The sequence below is a fragment of the Rhinolophus ferrumequinum genome, chromosome 5, assembly GCF_004115265.2.
Source record: "Rhinolophus ferrumequinum isolate MPI-CBG mRhiFer1 chromosome 5, mRhiFer1_v1.p, whole genome shotgun sequence".
NCBI lineage: Eukaryota > Metazoa > Chordata > Mammalia > Chiroptera > Rhinolophidae > Rhinolophus > Rhinolophus ferrumequinum.
The window spans coordinates 39456570-39476811 of NC_046288.1; the positions used below are offsets into that span (position 1 = coordinate 39456570).

Consider the following 20242-nt stretch of genomic DNA (forward strand, 5'->3'; position numbering starts at 1 on the left):
TCATTCATTCAATAAATAGCAATCGGTGCCTAATCTGTGCCCCAGTCACCAGACTACCCAGACACAGAGGAAAAGTAAGACACTAAGTATAACTATCATAGAGGGGACAGAAATTAAGTAGTCTGGCAATACAGTAGACGTGCTCTAAAAAGGCAAATACAAGACCCTACCTGAATACTTAATACATAATATCAGATTTCAAAAGACAAACGGAGGGGAAGATGAGCAGAAGTTGTTGCAAGAAAAGTGAATGAGGGTATATCTCTACGGTAAGGAATGAGGAAAGTATATATGACAACATATGAAGGGACTGGATATACAAGAACCAGTTAAGTAAAGAAAGAGGTGTCACATGCCATACTCTGAGCTTTATCTAAAGGCAATAGGGAGACACTGAGAATTTCAAACAGCAGAGTAAAAAAGTCTGATTCGTATTCCATAAAAGGGACTCTTGTTACAGTACGGAAAAGAGCTCCAAAGGAGGTTCTTCTAATCCAGACAGTAAAGAGTATATTGCAGCAATTCAGTGCAGGCCGGATGATGGCCTGACATATGTTAGCACCAAGAAGGAAAAAAGTAGTAGGTGAAATCAATAGATATTAAGAATGTATAAAGACAGGACTTTGTGACTGTATTTGAAATTAAATGTCATCAATAGCTCCAAAACTCTAAGAGAAAAATCACAGTATTATGAAAATATTTAGAACAAATAAAAGAAAAATCTTAATTAGTATAGATGGCATACCTTCTAAATTAGAAAAAATAATCACCAACACATTCTGAAAAATGAATTTTGAAAATACGACTGCCTGGAAAAAAGAAAATGGAGTTATAAAGTCCATAGGTTGAAGCACAAACTATTTTGCATCGTTCTGATTCACCTAATCTAAAACCTTAATAGTCGTTTATAACTGATACATCCAACTCTCTGTATATTTTTAACATTTTCATTGCTGGTATCAAATATAGTCCTATTTTTTTTCCTCCTTTAAGATAAAAAAACTAAGAGGATATTCTATTACCTCTCCTTGAGTATGTGAGTCAAGTATGTCAGAATATAACTCACTGTTCTTATTTGGGGTGGAACTAACTAATTTACAACAAATTTTAAAAAGCTTAAATTGTACTTTCTTAGAAACTTTTGCCTTTAATTTGTAATTCAGTGTTCTTATTAGAAAATTTTTCTTCATCATAATTCTAAACCCTGAATAATTTTTTTAAAGACTACGTTAAAATACTGGAGGAAATATTATTTTATAATTCAGGGGAGTGGGCACAAACCCATTCGTAAAAAATGATGAAAATAAAATTTGTATATTAACAGAGAAAGAAAATACCTGACATTCTAACTTTCTAATCTTTATTGCAGTGTGAAAGGACACAAAATTAAGTCAGATATTTGTAACATAAACGAGACTAATAAACAGTCATTCAGATCTGGCTGAACAACTAAGAACCCGTCATTACTAGGTCCTTATCGAAAATGTTCCTCACAAAATACCAATCTTTTCTTTCATGAAATTCTTGAGGAGTTTCATTAAATAGGTCACTTCTGGAACTACAATAAAAGTGACATTTAACATGAAATTAAAGGATTACTTACTAGATTATGTAATAATCGGCCTTTCCCATTCTTTGTATTCTTGCTATGAGCAAGTACAAGCAACGTTTCACTTTTTGTCTTCATGCTTTACCCTCTAATTCCCAAAGAAAGTGCAATTTCAATTAAATAAGCCCAAGTTTGCTTGCTTTAATATTAATTTTCCTGGTGTACAACTCCAACAGTATTCATTATAAAGTTGATATGTGCAGTTCTTTTTGGAGTACTATCAACTAAACCTAATTATTAAAAGCAAAATGTAAAGATACATCCCACTCAAACAGATATGTATTAGAAACATGTTAAAAGGCACATTAAGAATCATAAAATGTTCAATTAAAAATAAAACATTTCATATAGTAATGAAAAAATTGTTGTTCTGGCATAAGGATGGACATACAGACTAATGGAATAGAGAGTCCTGAAATAAACCCTGACAGATAGCCCAGCTATTTTCAACACAGAGGCCAACACTATTCAATAGGGAAAGAACAGTTTTTGCATAAACAAAAAATTAAAATGAAGGTGCTGGGAAAACTGGATATCTACATGGAAAAAAATGAAGTTGGACCCTTACTTTACACCACATACAAAAGCTAACTTAAAATGGATCACAGACCTAAATTTAAAAGCTAAAAGTATAAAACTCTTATAAGAAAACATAAGACCAATTCTATACGACCTTGGATTTGGCAACGGTTTCTTAAATATGACACGAAAACATAAGCAACAAAACAAAAAAACAGATCAATTGGACTTAATCAAAATTAAAAATTTTTGTGCATCAATGGGCACTATCAAAAGAGTGAAAAGACAACCAACAGGAAGGAGAAAAATATATGAAAATCATATCTCTGACTAGGGTTTAAGATCTAGAATACATAAAGAACTCCTACAACTCAACATCAAAAATGCAACCCAATAAAAAAAAAATAGGCAAAGGACTTGAAAAGACATTTCACCAAAGAAGAAATGCAAAATGGTCCATAAGCACATGAAAAATGCTCAATATCAATAGTCATTAATACAATTCATATCAAAACCATATCCATTTAAGATGGCTATTAAAAAATGGAAAATAACAAGTGTTGGCAAGGGTACAGAGAATTGGAAGCCTTATGCATTGCTGGTGGGAATGTAAAATGGTGCAGCCATTGTGGAAAATAGTATGTCAGATCCTCAAAAAGTTAAAGAGTTACCTACCATATGGCTGAGCAATTCCACTCCTAGGTACATACACAAAATAATTGAAAACAGCGAGTCAAATAAATACTTGTACGCCAACATTCATACAACAGTTTTCACAATTGCAAAAAGTAGACATAATCAAAGCGTCTACCAATAGATTAATGGATAAACACATGAGGGATGCACATACAATGGAATAGTATTCAGCCACAAAAAGGAATGAAGTTCTGATACATGCCAGAACACGGGCTGAACCTTGCAAACATTGTCCTCAAACCTTGAAAACAATATACTAAGTGAAATAAGTCAGACACAAAAGGAAGGACACATATTCTGTGATCCTACTTTATGAAGTATCTAGAATATGGGCATTTATAAGAGACAGAATGTAAAATATAGGTTATCAGGGGACAGGATAAAGGAGAATGGGGAACTACTGCCTAAAGAGTACAGAGTTTCTGTTTGGAATGATGACAAGATCCAGAAATAGAAAGTGGCAATGGTTACACAACATTCAGAATATATATAATGCCACTGAACTGTACACCCAAAAATGGTTAAAATGGTCAATTTTATGTTATGTGTAGTTTGACAATTTTTTTTAAAGAAATAAGTATTTAAGATCCAATATTACTCCTGTAACACAGAATTTAATTAGATCTAACACAACAAAAGTTTTAGACCAACATAAACTCATATAGTACTACCTTCAAAATATGTACCCAACATTAAAATCAAGCATCCAACTGCACTGCCAAAACTAAAAGCGAAGCCTATAAATTAAATTAACCAAATTGAAGGGTTTTGTTTTTATAGCAAGAACTTGGCATTCAAGACAAACTAAATTCACAAACACTGCATGGAAATAAAAGCCAAATTCACTGAAGGCTTGAAGTCTTTAGTTGTCTAGTTTTACTTTGTTTCTATTATATGAACTTTGTTTCTATTACATCTATTTACTTTGTTTCTATTACATCTAGAACTTTCTCTTTAAGTTAAAAATGGGACATGCAAGAGAAAAATGTGTGTAAGTTTTGAACAATCAAAACCAGAGAACTTCCAGGTAGAATGTGTAAGCGTGCAAACCTCCATTACCAGGAATTAGGAGAAAAGGTCTCAATTGTACACAGACCACCACCACAATGTGTCTCATGCTTTTATCAAGCAGCATAAAACCAGTCATTTACCAGCTATTTTCTAATCAGAAACGTTACTGTTTTTCAGAAACTAAGAAAGAACCTCTGTTTCATAATAAACTTAATCCTGAAATCCACAAAAGTAGAGCCTTGTCCTATATTTAGGGGTAAGATATTAATAATAATAAAAAAAGATCATGCTTTAGTCAGCATGCTGGGTAACTAATAGGAAAACCATCTTTTATGTGGACAAGCTCTAATTTGAGAAGAGGGATGAACAACATCATAAACTAAAACAAAATAGGCACAAAAACGACAGGTCAAGAAATGCAAAACAGCAGCACAAAAGGTAACATTTAGTTCACGTAGGCAAGTCCACAAGGGGCGACGGGGATGGGCGCAGGGGACGGGCACAGGAGGAACAGTGAATGCCGGCCCGAGCTGCAACACGCCCATGATTACACCAGCCCTTCTCATCCACTTCTTGCCAGCAAACATTCTGTCTTGCTATGATCACTACCACTGCTCTTCTCAGTGAAAAAAGGCACCAAATGAGGACTTAACTTATGAAAATTTATAATCATTAGATGAAGGATTCACTGACTGATTTTCCTTAAAGTACTTCAGAAGAATTCTGATAGTCTCAGCTTATGGTGACCAGCATGTGACTGGTCAGCTTGTACTTAAGGAGGAAGGAAAGCTATTACAAAAATCAAACGTTGAACTTTAACTGGGTTTCAACGCATCAACAATGTTGTTCCAAACAGAATACAGGGCTTTAAATGAAATGAAGAAATCCCAGAGTTCTTGTGATCTCTAGTCATCCTTTCAAACTAATCATTGACTCTTGAGAAACTGAAAATTAATATACTGAATTAACAAAACAATTTCCATGGAGACTATCAAGTGAAAGAAATATAACTTCAGTTTAAAATAAGTGTAGTAACAAAGAAAATTCCATTAAACATATGAGAATTTTTAAGTATTTTTCTGTGTTATGCTTAGATTCTGGCTAGCAAACATCTGTAAGTTGTCTTCTTAGACTCACTGATAAAAGATGTTTGCTGGTTCTACTCTAACAGACCAATGGAATATATATATGTGAACTAGTGCTTACTCTGACCTGAAATAAGAGATACAACTTTTAATGCTTCAATCAACCACACCTCTTTTGAGTTATTTTGTTGATCCATGGCAACATTATTAGTCTCTGCCGTACGAGCTCTGACCTTTTTCTATATACTTCAGATTTGTGGAAATGGTGGAGTTGCAGATGCCTGAAAGAGGTCAGGTTTGGTGCCAAGATTACTGAAAAGAGGCCAGAAAGCTTGGGAAGCCAGTTGGCCAAAGCTTACAAGGCTAGCTCAAACCTTCTGCTTTACCGAGATAATTCACAATAACTGAAAACATATAAATCTAGGTCATTTGGCATAAAAACTTTAAAAGAATTGTAATTACAGAAGCTAGGTGATAGGTATATAAATGTAAGTTTTAAGGATGCTTGAAACTTTCTGTAATAAAGAGTTAAAAATAAAATAAATAAATTGGCATGGTCTATATATGAAATAGCAGATTATTACGGTTCAGGCTTTAAAAATATAAGACTGTGGGCCAGTGATAAATAGAACATAGAATTATTTCTATTTCTCTGGTATAGAAACTACCTCATTCCTTCACTGTTAAATACAACAAATTTATTTCAAATTCATTATGTTTTCTAACTATAATTCAAAATGCCAGGGCAATAATAGAAATCATTAATAATTTTGACAACAAAATTTAAAAACATCTTTGCAAAAAACACCATAAACAAAATAAAAAGACAAAAACAATGGGAGAAAACATTTATTATATACATTACAAATAAAGACCTAATATTCCTAATATACAAAGACCTTAATAACTGAAGAAAAATACGAAAAATCCTAGAGAAAAATGGAAAAAGACAGGTACAGATATACCCACATATATGTGGCTCTTACAGATCTGAAAAATGGTAAACTTAACCCATAAGAAAAATACATTGAGATACTATTTTTTTGCCCTTCAAAACTGGCAAAGATTCAGAAGCTTGACAATACATTCTCTTGGTAAGGCTATGGGGTCAAAAACAGGCACTCTCATAAAGATCAACCGTGGGAATGCAGAACAGCACAACACCAGTGGAAAGGAGCCCGGTAACACATGTAGCAAAACCACATATCCATTTACCTTGATCCAGTAATCCCACTGTTACATTTATCCTGAAGATATACCTCCAACAGTATTAAAAAATATATGCATACGGTTATTTATTGCTGCACTCTGCAACTGTAAAATATTAGAAACTACAAGAATAGTTTCAAAGGATTGTTCATGCAGAAGAATGATAATAAGCTCTAAGATTGATATGGAATGATTTCCAGGATATGTGTATTTTTTTTGTGAAAACAGCTGAGTGCCAAAGTGCTTATACTACAGACAGCATGCTACCCTTTGTCTGGAAAAAAGGAAAATGAGAAAACATGCATGTATCTGTTTATTATTACAAAAAGAAAAATCAGAAGGATAAATAAGAAACTAATGAAGGTTGTTATCTACAAGGCTGGGGGTATTTTTGTTTTTGTAGTGGTATAGGTAAAGCAATTCTGAACTATTTTACATGATATTCATTTAGAGCCAATGAGCGAAAACAGTGGTATTTAAGAGCTCGTGTTCTCACTACAGAAAAACGGAGAATTAGAGGAATCACTGTGAACTCCTATTTCTACAATGTATATCCTTGTTCATACATATATCCATGCTACATGAGCATATACATATGTATGTATATTCTGTGTACGTATAGAGATACATATATTTTCTACCTTTGTCCCCTGAGAGGCCCAGAAGCAAAGAAATCGAGCAGCAATGTACATACCACGTGTCCAGATCTTCGTTTCTAATGTTATTCCTCACTAAAAAAGATGAGAGCTCCTAGTAGAAATGACTGATTCTTGGGCCGGGCAGAGGAGGTACACAATGAGTCTTATTATATATAATGAAAATAGTCAAGTGCTCAAACAAAAAATGATGAGGGCACATAAAAGGTACAGGTGATAGCATGAAGAAAGGTGGTCTCACTGGGGATATCTGGGACAATTCAGCACCAAACTATTTAAGTACAGTAATGAACTGTTAACCATGGGGGGTGGGGGGGACAGGAATCTATGAGTTCAATAATAAATAAAACAATACCTATAATGGATAAATAACATGGCTCTTGTAACAGTAGAATGCTACATAATGACCAGTAAAAGTAGAGTGCTGAAGTTGGGAAAAAAGTCATAATTTTACAACCATAACATTAAATATTGGTTCAAGCAAGTTATCATCAACAGATCCTACATACAGGAGGAGAACTTTTGTCGAGCAGCAGGATATTTTAATTGTCTTAAAGTATCTCCTCACAGACTGCTTATTAGTTGTGAGGGAGTATAGTAACTATACAGTGGAGAAATCAATGAAAAAGATCATCAAAATTTACATCCCAAATGACGGGCAAATGGACATTATGTACTTCCAAATGAGACGTGCTAAGAAAGACACACATCCCTTATGTAATATTCCATCCAGGAACGCACAACCTAAACCTCCTCAAGAGGAAATGTAAGATAAACCAAAGGCAAGGAAAGCACTGTTTAAAAAAGGGGGAATCAGGGAAAGGGAGGGTGACTATATACAGTTGACCCTTAAACAACATAGGTTTGAACTGCATCGGTCCACTTACACGTGGATATATTACTATAAAACTATTTGGAGATTTGTGACAATTTGAAAAAACTCACAGACCAACTATGCAGCCAAGAAATATCAAAAAAATTAAGAAAAAGTTATGTATATCATGAATGCGTAATACACAAGGTGTGACCAACAAATACGTGAATGTTATTGCCAAGTGGCATCCAATGGAAAGGTGATGTTAATTGTGTTTTTGACCTTAATGGAATTGTGTGAACTGAGTTTGTATCCAGGAACACTGGTGAACTCTGAATAGTAAAAGGGCTTATAAGGACGTTTAAAAAATGATGTGTGTAGAAAATGGCCTGAGAAATAGGCAGACAGTTTCATCCTCTATCACGACAATGCTCCATATCACACATTGCTTTTGGTATACAGCAATCTGTCAAATAAAAACATTGCGGTGTGTCCTCATCCACTTTATTCACCAGATCTGACACTGTGCAACTTCTGGCTCTTCCCCAAAGTCAAAATGACCATGAAAGGTAAACATTTTGAATCCATTCAGGACATCGAGGCAGTCATGATAACTCAACTAACGACACTCATGAAAGAGGACTTCCAGAACTGCTTCAGAAAGTGGCAAGAACGATGGCATAAGTGTGTTTGAAGTGAGGGGGAGTGTTTTGAGAGGGATTAATGGCAATGTGTCCTTTACTGTAATAAATTGTTTTAATTTAAACATTTACTGTATTTCTTGATCGCACCTCATATATACCATTTCCCCGAAAATAAGACCTAGCCGGCCTATCAGCTCTAATGCGTCTTTTGGAGCAAAAATTAATACTGTACAAGATCCGGTACTATATTACACTATTATATTATATATTTTGTTATATTACATTACATTCTATTATAGACCCGGTCTTATATTAAAATAAGACCAGATATTATATAATATAATATAATATAATATAATATAATATAATATAATATAATATAATACCTGGTCTTACATTATATTAAAATAAGACTGGGTCTTATATTAGTTTTTGCTCCAAAAGATGCATCATAGCTGATAATCCGGCTAGGTCTTATTTTCAGGGAAACACGGTATGTATTTTCTCTTCGTTACGCTTTTCTTAATATATTCTTTTCTCTAGCTTACTTTATTGTAAGAATAGAGTACATAATACATGTAACATACAAAATATATGTTAATTGACTCTTTATGTTATCGGTCAGGCTTCCAGTCAATAGTGGGCTATTAGTGAAGTTTCCAGGGAGTCAACAGTTACACGCGGATTTTCAAATGCACAGGGTCAGTGCCCCTAACCCCTGTGTTGGTCAAGGGTCAACTGTACTTTAAAAATGTCAATATAATAGAATGACAATGAAGGTTAAAAGATTAAAAAAGGCTATAGATATGACATCTAAATGCAATATATGATCACAGACCAAATTCTGTACTGGAGGGAAGAAAATTTTTATAGAGGACATTTATTTGATCAATTGACAAACTGGAAAATGACTAGTAGATTAGATAAAAGTAATGTAACGATGTTAAATCTACTGAAGTTTTTAGACTGTTATGTAAGAGATTATCCTTACATATCCTAGGGAAATCCAAACTAAGGTATTAATGAATATTGTATACTTCTCTAGTTATTCAGGTTTTAAAAAATGTTCTCTAAGCAGTATTTTGTTTTCAGTGTAGGGATTTTGCATTTCTTATGTGATTAGGAGTAAAGGGTTATAATATATTCAATATAACTCTTAAATGAGTCAATAAAAACAACGCATACATGCATGTATGTATATTTATAAATATACACACAGAAACATTCACAAAGTAAATAATAAAGCATTTGGGACAAAAGGTTAATGGTAGGTAAATCTGGATAGAGGGTACATGGACATTATTATTTTTGCAACTTTTCTACAATTTGAAATTATTTCCCCCTAAAATCATTATGTTCAAAATATGAAAACATTATTTTATTCTCTCTAAATGCAATTTCTTTTTCTGTAATTTCTACACAGCTTAACAAGTCCAGTGTCGACCAGTCATCCACCTAGAAACTTGGCAGTTAATCTAGATTACTCCATGGTTTCAATTCATTTCTTGCCTTTCCTTCAACTCCTCATACCCAAAGGGAGCATATCATAAGGGAATATCTTTTATATTTGTCCTTTTTTCTCCAATCATTTAAAATTGGTTTGGGACCTAATCACTTAGCATCTCTCATCTGATTTACTGCTACAATCTACAAATAATCATCTTTCCTCCAGTCTTGGCTCTAAACCATTCTACACACTGCTACAGAGTACTCTTCCCCAAAAGGAATCTGATCATGTCACAATGCATATTTCTCAATTGGTCCTGAATATATAGGAAAGAACTTATGGGGTCAACTTAAAAATCCCAACATTGATAAAATATATAACTTTGGATCTTTAGAAGCAAATAAGCAAGAATTATTGCCCAGAGACTTAAAAGCTAGCATAACATAATTATAAATTTAGTCATGGAAAAATTGCAGGAGATTTCTTGGACCCAATCTGAAAGAAACTGCTATTAAGCAATACATTCAGTGGTTTTGACACAAATAACCTGGGATAGGAACTCTGGAAGAAAAGGTCCTGACAAAGAAAAAATGGAAGGAAAATGTAGGGCACAGGTGAAGGAAACGGAAAGAACAGAAAGGTTGAGTACTGAAAAGTAGGGAAGGAAAAGGTAGAGAACATCAGATGAAGGGAAAGGAAGAAGAGAAGAAGTCTATTCTCTAGGATTTCACAGTAAACAGAAATTTGTCTAGTAGCAAAATGTCAACATTTTGAGAATTAACGGGCCCTCTCTCAATTGTTCCTAATGGGACAGAAAACTGAACGTAACCTGAAAAAAGTTCTTGCTTTATGTGTTTATGAATATCTGGAGTTTTACTGGAACTTACTCGAGAACAGTATTATTGGTAATCAAAGTATACTCTATGAGTATTAAAAATATAGGCAAACATGGAATCATGTTTCTACTGCTTTCATTTTGCACGTTCTTTTTTAATTTCTCAGTTCAAGGCATCAATGTATTACTATATATTATATAGAACTATATACATATATAACATGTATATTATATACAAAAGCTATACAATACATATTTATATCTGGATTCTGGGATCCCACTTGTACACCTACACCTGTACATTTTAGATTATCACTGATACATTCAAGTAACTTTCAACTTCAAGCTGCACAATTAAAAGAAAACATTTTGTTTTATAAATATGAACATTACTTGATATTTTGCACGAATATAAAATACAACAGATGGCATGACATACAGAGTTCATTAACAATTTAGTTCTTAGGACAAAAAGCTTACTTCTAATAGTTCCTTTCCAGTTTATAGAAATTTTCATCCTCTTTCCCTAGAACTGGAACATTTCTGTGAACCTGTTCTTTCAGGCAGCAAAAGCAAAATCAAAAAGGAAGAAAAACTAAACAGAAGTAATGAAGATTAAATAAGTGAGTACGGCCTCCTCTTCCAAGTTTTGTTTTAATCACCACATTCATTTAGCCTTTTTATAACACGTAATGTTTGTCCTTCAAACTTAATTTTAAAATCCTACATGTGTGTATGTAGAGAGAGGAGAGGGAGGAAGAGAAGGAGAGAAGGGGCGGGGGTAGAGAGACAAAGAGAGACAGAGAGAGAGAAAAAATACCAAAGATCAATGCAATTTACAGACAGGCTCTTTTGCTTAGATTTCTACACATCTAAGCATGTAAATGTATGGCCAAAATTTTTTATATGCAACAAAGGTGTTTATTCTCCACATCTACTGCTTAAAGAATTAAATGACAGCTAAAAATGGAAGTGTTTGACCTATCTTTATTCTACTCGGAAATGTGCTCAGAGATTTTTGAGCTTACAAAGACAGTTCTTCTGCTTCTTCAGGTTTTGTAAATAATGGGAGAAGGGGAAATCACCTCAGTCTTTTGGTGAAAACATAATCAGATCTTTAATGAAATCTTTATCAATCAGTAATGCTAATAATTGACACTCTTAGAGGTTAGTTCCATATACCACGCAGCAAGCTATCAAAAATAAAAATTTCAGTTGGAGAACAGATTAACAGTCCTTAACTCTATGAGTTAGATATTGTTTTTCCTACCATCAAATTATAAAATCTTTAACCAGCTTTTGTTCTTTTATAGAAATTTTTTAAATGAAACGAAAGTAAAAACATTCAAACTGTAAATACGTAGTCCAGCTGATTTTATCTCACAGCCCTGAGAGAGCAATAAATCATTTTTGTATACACAAAAGCATAAGTAAGTACAAGTATAAAAGTTTTACACTAACTTATTCTACTTTCTTAAAAAGCAAATTCCTTTAATATTATTTATAGTATTTATAGAATATTTCTTAGGAAACTATCATTACAGAGATTTCTTCCATGCAAAATAAATGGAAATCACTACATGACTCTATATTCATATTCTATTTCTTAGGCATTGGCTGAGTTTCCTATATGGGACTTTATCCTTTATGAAGAGATTTCACATTTATTTCACCATTTAACTCGATCCTAATAATTCTGTGAAAGAAAACCAATATATGTCAAGTACCTCCATATGCCACGCTCCACATTCAGCATTTTACATGAATTATCTCTTTAACCCTAACAATAATCACATGAAATTCATATTATCAATCCCATTTTCTAGAAGAGAACACCGAGAATAAGAGAAGTAGCCCAAGGTCACATGCTCATAACGAGAAGGACCAGGCTGCTTTAGAAACAGGTCTGCCTAACTTCCAAGCCTCTGTTCTTGCTCTTACACTATGCTGCTTCAGCATCACAAAGGAGGAAACAGTCAGAAGCTAAGGTGAACACGACTGCTTAGGTAGTATGTGGTAAAATAAGATTTCAACTTAAGATCTCCTGATTCTGAAACTCTTCCTACCATAATACTCAGACATTTCAGTTCACCTCAGTACCTACACTACCATTATAAAACATATAGATATACCAAAGTATAAAATGAAGGCTCCACATTTTCCCCTGAGTATTTGCAAGAAGCAGTATAATATTAATATGAAACCTGAAGTTTCCTTCCAAAGAAAACTTCATAAATACACACAACCTCCTTTGCTTTTCTAAGGCACACAACCTCCTTCCCAATAGCAGCTAAGCTGACCTGGGCTCTCTGTGCCTCCCTACGGTCAGTGCAGAAAGTTCAAAGACTTCTTCATTAGTTCAACCACTCAGCCAGTGCCGAATGAACATCTACTCTCCAGGTGGTCACTGTGAGTCCCCAACCCCTTCCTCTCTTTATCGAGTCTCGCACCCGATACCACCACTCAGTGCCATGTGCATTCCCCTTAACAGCTTTCTTTTCCCAACTTCTGCTCCACTAACCTGAAAGAAATCTTTCCTATTCACATTTGTTAACTTCAACCCAGTAATAACTACTTCCAGACACTATTCAATTCCCCTGTAATTTTTCTTGTTTATCTCATGTGGCTTCCTGCTCCTGTTACAGAAATATTGTCCAACTTCACTGAGCAGACACCAGGAAGAAACACATGAGGAATGTGGAATTCTACAAGAAAAAAAAGTTAGTATCATTAAAAAAGAAAGGGAAAAAAGAGAAAAGAGAAAAAGGATAAGGGAAACTAATCTAGATTTTAGAAGAAGAAAGAGACATGCAAATGTAATCTGTGGATCTTAACTAGACCGTTGTTTCAAAAAAGCTATGAAAGAAATCTTAAGGACAATTGGAGAATTTGTATATGAACTGGATTTAACATCACTATATGGAATTATTGTTATTTTGTTGAAGTATTTATGAGTGAAGTGTCATGATGGTTAAATTACTTTCACATGGTTCAGCAAAACCACATCCCTTCCCTGAAATGCATACAAATGCAACGAGAATGTTGTGGCAAAACAATAATTGTTGAATCAAGGTTGAGAATATTTAGATGTACACTGTATATTCATTAAATTTTTCTGTATGTTTTAAATTTTCAATATGCAAAGCTGGGTTTTAAATGAGAAAGATAAAAACATTGAACTGTTTCCACTTTTTTTACATTTCTAGTATTTTTGATAGAGCAGGAACGAAAAACTTCTCACTTGTCTACAAAGTACTAACTGCCAAATCTTAGAAAAGGTTACTACTCTAGTTAGGTTGTGAGGAAGGACACACAAAATTATACACTGCTCTTTCTTTTTCCTTTATAAACAAATGTATTTTACATCACAATACTTTGAATATAAAACCATGCAATTTTCCCATGTTACCAAAGATGAAAATCTGTGGCTATACTGTACAAACCTTTCCTTAAACTATACAGTTTACAGTCTCCATTAGACTGTCTTACACCAAGGGGAAAAAAAGGTAAAGGAGCACATTGCATTTTCATAAAATCTGTGAATTATTTGCATACACTTTATACAATCTCAGAGATGCTCTTCTCTTTTCTGTTAATTCTGTGATATTTTTTCATTCTTAAAAGGCCCAACTGCTCTCAGAAACCAAGACATTAGGCGAAGCATACAGAAAGGAAGAGTACAATAAACCTAACAAAAAAGTAAAAATAGAAAACTAAGATCACACCACAGTTTTTACTGAAATACACATCAGAGACAACATTGTTTAAATTTTTTAAGAACCTATGCTTCTTCAAAACAAAGTTATATGACTGAAAATTCATTCATTGAAGTCATAGGCCATTTCCCACTACTAAATTAGACTTAAAATGTATCACCATTCCAGAATCACATGAGCCATGGAAAATAAGTTTGCCACAAAATCACAACATCCACAAAGGTAAGAGAAAGCAAAGTTAACTGAAATTAATAACCTTAAAATGTATCAAAACTTAAAATCCAAAAAGTTTTTATGGATAATGGTTTGCTTCAGTTACTATACTTTCTTACACATAGGCCCTTCTTAGAGAATCTGCCCTTTCCCCACTTGCTAAAAAGGCAACTCTATTGTGAAGAATCCTTCCAAAGACAGCTGACTGAACAGTGTTGGACATCCTTCCAAACATGAGACAAATAAATTCTCTCTCCTGGCAAGTTAGAATTTAGAATATAATAATCAAGATTATTAGCTCTGAGGGCAGGGCTAGCCAAACTTAATACCCCCGACTAACCATTGTGTACTGATAGAAAGCAGAGAAAACCATTTAACAAAGAAAAACAAAAACAAGAGTACAAGCAACTCCAGAAAAAGAAATGGAAAGTAAGTACCAAGAAACATTCAGTTCCCCGGAAGCCTGGCTGTACTTCCTATACTGGAGTTCTACAGTTTTTGGTATTAGGATAATTGTTCTCAAAATAATTCCCCCCGCCCCCTACCAAAAAAAGTAAATATAAACATCTATCTAGGTACAGAACGTCCAAAGGAAACAGATGAGTTAAATTAGCATATTTAATACCAAAAATATGATTAGGACATTGAAAAGCCTAAGATTCTATTACAAATCAATAGATTCTTCTCCCAAATAGGATGTTAACCTTACACAGGCAAGGTCACCTGAGAAGACAGAACAAGTTATTCAGCTCCAAACATCTTTTTATTATTTTCTTATAACAGGATAAAACATTTGAAGTTCATGTTTAATATGTTAACATTCACAGACCATTGTCTTCAAATATAAATCCAAATACATTAAAAATGCTTCATATTCTTTTAGGGAAAAGAAAGAAGTGACATCTTTCTTCAGGTATATGAGAGGCAGGATAGCAGGGCAGTTAGATGCCCGAGTCCGGAGACCAACTCCTAGGTTTGAATCCTGCCTCTGCCATTTCCTAATCGTGACCTTTGGCAAGTAACTTTTCGTGTCTCTTTTTAGCAGCATAAAATTAGTGTAATAGAATCAATCTCATAGGGTTGTTATGAAGAATAAATGATGTAATACATGCAAAAATCTAGGAAACAGAAACTGTTCAATAATAATAATAATTATTATTATTAGCTATTATTTAGGAGGAAGTAGATTTCATATACCTTTGACATTATAAAACTGAATTCCTTGAACAGGGCCCATTCTTTAGCAGGGGTGGGAAATGAAAACATAAAGATGTATGATTCAAAAAATGGGGAGATAAAGGTAAGCCCACATTAATAATAATAATAATAATAATAATAATAATAATAATAATCATCCCTATAGTAGGGTCTCTGCAACAGTAAACTATGAGGCATTCTCTCCTGAGAGATAGCTTGCCTTCTGGTAAAATTTTGTAAGAGCTTTTCTTCAACAATCCCTAACCACAAAAGAAACCCCTTGTTCCCAAATGCCCACTCAGATAAAGCCAAGTGCCAAGATAATCTACCAATTGGAATTAGGTAAAAACATTTAAAAGATTTTTTTTTTAAATTTTAAAATATTTTACAAAAGTAGACCAAATCTTAACTCTAATCTGAAAAAGTTGGAGTTTTGAACCATGATTGGTGCAGAGGTAACCAAAAAAAATTCATTCCTATGGGGCTTTTTGAAACTTCTCTGGAGTAGGCAATTATATAGTTAAGAAGGAATTGGAGCTACTGTAAGGAGAAAAACAATTCTTGCATCATAAACACATGATACATGATTTGCTTTGTACAAAATATGCAGTAAGACCAATACAAAAGAACTAAACTGAAAGGTCAAAAATTATGTAGAATGAAATAAGGATGGTAAGGAAGAACACTGGAAGGCAGAGAGGGCAAACCATTATAAATAATTTCAGCTATTGGGAGGGGAGAAGAATCAAAATACCCTAATTTTTATAAGAAACTCCAAAGTGACTAAATAAAAAGTAAGAAAGGAAACAAAAATTTTAAAGGGCCTGTATTTCCTTCCCTAAGTTTTGAAATCAAATAATTCTGTAACTCATATTCACTTCAGCTTATAGACATAACAGTTTTTCATTCAGTCAAAAAATACTGAATCTTTACTTTCAAAATATGATTCTCTAGGCTTTTTGAGGTTCCTCCCCCACTGTGCCCAAGATAATAAAACAGCTTGAGAGCTTATATTTCAGATTTCCCCCCACTTCCTCTCCTCCTGTACCATTTACGTTGTGTAACACTTTCAAACTACAAACTCTTATGAAAAGCAGCAGCCTTCTTCATTTTCATTTATATAAAGCACACACACAAAAAATACGCTCACAGGTAAAGCAGATGTCTGACCAAATTGGGAGCAAAATGTACGTGAGCGGGAGACTTCCTCCTAAATTCCGTATTTCCCTCAATTTAGGCACAGATCCTTTTTCTAAAAGGAGAAGAGTCTAGCTTTCTTAGGATGCTACTAAGAGGCCACAGGCATCTCCCACAATCAGATTAATACACTTTAACATGCCTTTTAGTAGAGGGCTTCATAAAACTGGGGCACACGCGGCAATCCTACCATGAGTAACGTGATGCGTCCTTTACAAGATGATGAAAGGAACTGACATCCCTTCTCCCACTCCTTTCCCTGAGGTCAAAACAAAACACAAAAGAGAGTGGCTAAAGTTTAAAAAGAAAACAAAAATGAAAAGTTGACGTCCTAGTGTTCCCCATTTAAAAATATATGTATTTAGTGGCTACAAAAATATCTTTTCAACTCTACCCCAAAAACAGCACACTTATTTCCTCCCTTCCCCTTTTCCCATTCTTTCGAAGTCAACAATTTTAAGCAATGGCTCTAAACTCGTATTCTTTTATGAAAACTCTATCCTACTTTTCAAAAATAAAGTCAATATGCTAATAAAATGTATTGCCAATCAATTCCACACTAAGGGTAGTATACTACCATTAGCAGGACATCACTTTGTTTATATTCTAACCTTCAAAAATTCATGAGTAAAAATGATTTAAGGGCAATGCTTGCAACAACAAAAGACAGCTAACATAAATGTAGCTTTCACTTATTACTAGCTGCCAGGTACAGTGTGAAGCACTTTACAAGCATTATCTCATTCAACCGTTATGATACTTCTATTAAATACTATTAAGAAACCCATGTTACAGATGAGGAAATAACAAGAAAAGTTAAGAAACTGTCCTAGAACAAATAGCTGTAAACAAGGATGCCATGATTCAAAGCAGGAAATACGCCTAAATTTGGAACCTTAACTAAAACACATTATTACACTGCAGTTTTTTACTCCTGTATCTGCTTTTCATACTTTATATAATTTTTTAATCATACTGTCAAAAAGGTTTATGCATAATTTGTCCTCAAAACAAGAGCCAAATTAGAAACGTTCAAAGCCAGAAATCAACTCAATGATGTAGGCATAGAAACCTCAGGCTCTGGTCAATAAACCAAAAATCTAAGGAAGAAAGTTGCACAAGGGATCTAGTGTAATTAAAATGATTTGTATTTCTAAGTCCTAACTTTAAGTACCATTTCTTGAAATAAAAAACAATCAAATTAAATTTTAAAATCCTAATACTCTAGTAATGTTATTTTACTGTTTAACCTTTTTTTCTGATTATGCACACTTTTTAAACTTCATAATATAAGCTTCACATTAAACATATTTGCACTTTTTATATTGTATTGAATTCCCTGCCTTGAACTATTCAAACTCTCTCAATATATGGTTCTAGAAATAATACATTCTACACAGAGTTTCATTTCTGGAAAACATTTTTCTCAACCATAAAACATACAATACTGTTTTCCTCAGAGTCTAAAGCCTAAAATCTAATAATTATTTCCAGAAGTTTTCGGGAAAAAAAATTAAAAAGGCAAATTATAAACAAAACTCCTGGGTCAATATCCTGATAATGCAGAATTGTAAGAGCCTAAATTTAAACTTCTTTGCCATAATCAATGCAACAGGCTTTTTTCCCTAAGAAAAAGCATTACCATTCATTCAAATGTAAGAAAAGATTCCCCGTTCCACTGTGTATCAAAAGAAAGTCTTAAATTAAAAATTTTGTTAAACTACATTCTGCTAGCATGTAAAAAAGGATATCACATAGAAATCCTGTTGAATTCATACTCATTTAACATCTGTACGGTATGAAATGATAAACTTGCAAACCTAGTGAAATCTATTCTAATGAAGCTTTTAAAAACAATCTTTTCTCAATGAATTTGAGATTTTCTGAGACTAAATTTACTGAAGAAATGTTACTCCATGTGCTACACACACACACACACACACACACACACACACACACACACCCTTGATTACATATAGAGATAATGCCAACTAGGTCAACTTTCCCTTCCAGAAACACAACTAAACTGCTTTCCAAAACAAAGATTACAAAATGCACCCACAATATTTTCCAAGTATTTCTCATCAGTACAAATACTGAAAGCTGCTAACTGGCAGATACAATATATACGATTGTGCCACTTCATCCTATACAAGTAATGGTAATTGGGTATTTCCCTTAGCCCAGTTCGGTATACATTAAGTATCCTCAAACGTCTGATAATTTCTAATACTGTACAGTAGCTTAGTTGTAAAAAATGACCACAGAGAATTGATAAAATTAATCTTAATAACTGTGACTTCTTACTTTTTATTTATTTTTGGGGAAATGAAATTAGGCCTTTGGATATTTTATGAGAAATAGCAGGTTAACTCAGCAAAATGAAAAGGCCGGTCGGTACCACTTTAAAAATTCTACAATGGACCCAAAAAACAAAAATAACTGATTTAATAAAAGGAAATAAAATAAACCCCCCTTTGCTTAAAAAACAAAAAAAGAAAGAAATGGAAGTAAACGCTACATTTCTCCTTGTTTTTGTGAAGGGAAAAGGGATATTTTTTGTTTACAAAGCTGTATGGCACAAAAGTGATAAAATTCTGTTTAAAGTTTAAGACTAAGCTTTGTGAATAATATAATTTATATATTTGCCAATTTAGCATCTTCTTCTTTCGTATATTCTAAGGGAGGGTGCTTCAAAGATGGTTCCCAATGACCTCACCTCCCGGTATGTACACCCTGTGCAATCCTCTCCCCCTGAGTGTGGGGGGGACCAAATGACCCACTCTTAATGAACAGAAAAAGGTGATGGGATGCCACTGCCATGACTACATTACAGAAACAAAAGGCTCACATGGCACAGAACTAAAGTAGGCTACTGGCCAAGAGACAACACAAAGAACTGGGACCTCCGGGCCAACAACCAAGAAGGAACTAAATGCTGCCAGCAACCATGGGCGTGCACTGGAGGCAGATCCCAACCCCCAGTCCCCCTTCAGATAAGACCGAAGTCCCATCAGACCTGCTGAATACAGTTTTGTGAGAGACCCTGAGCCAGGGGACCCAGCAGAGCTATGCTCAGATTCTTGATCAACAAAAGATACCTTGTTTTAAGTCACTGAGTTTTAGGGTGATTTGTTATATAGTGCTACGGGTTGAACTGTATCCCCCTCAAAATTTGTCTGTTGAAGTCCTGACCCCCAGCTCTTCAGAATGTGACCTCATGTGGAGGTGGGATGTTTACAGAAGTCATCCAGTTAAGCTGAGGTCATCAGGGTAGGCCTAAACCAGTATGACTGGTATCTTTATAAAAAGAGGACACTGGGACAAAGAAACAGACAGACGTAGAGGAAAGGCTTATATGAAGGCACACAGAGAAAAGCTGGCCATCTATGGG

The 20242-nt window shown here is 34.1% G+C and overlaps 1 protein-coding gene across 2 annotated transcripts in view; it reads right to left on the reverse strand.

Annotated features, from left to right (window-relative positions):
- The window catches only part of WDFY3 (WD repeat and FYVE domain containing 3), a 246071-nt gene that overhangs the window by 194077 nt on the left and 31752 nt on the right, over window positions 1-20242 (reverse strand). Inside the window, exon 3 of one of the 2 annotated variants that reach the window (XM_033105931.1) lies at window positions 17039-17107. The exons of the other annotated variant lie outside the window; for it this stretch is intronic. The gene's annotated coding sequence lies outside the window, so the exon portion shown is untranslated. The remainder of the gene's footprint in view (window positions 1-17038; window positions 17108-20242) is intronic. 2 annotated transcript variants of the gene reach the window in all.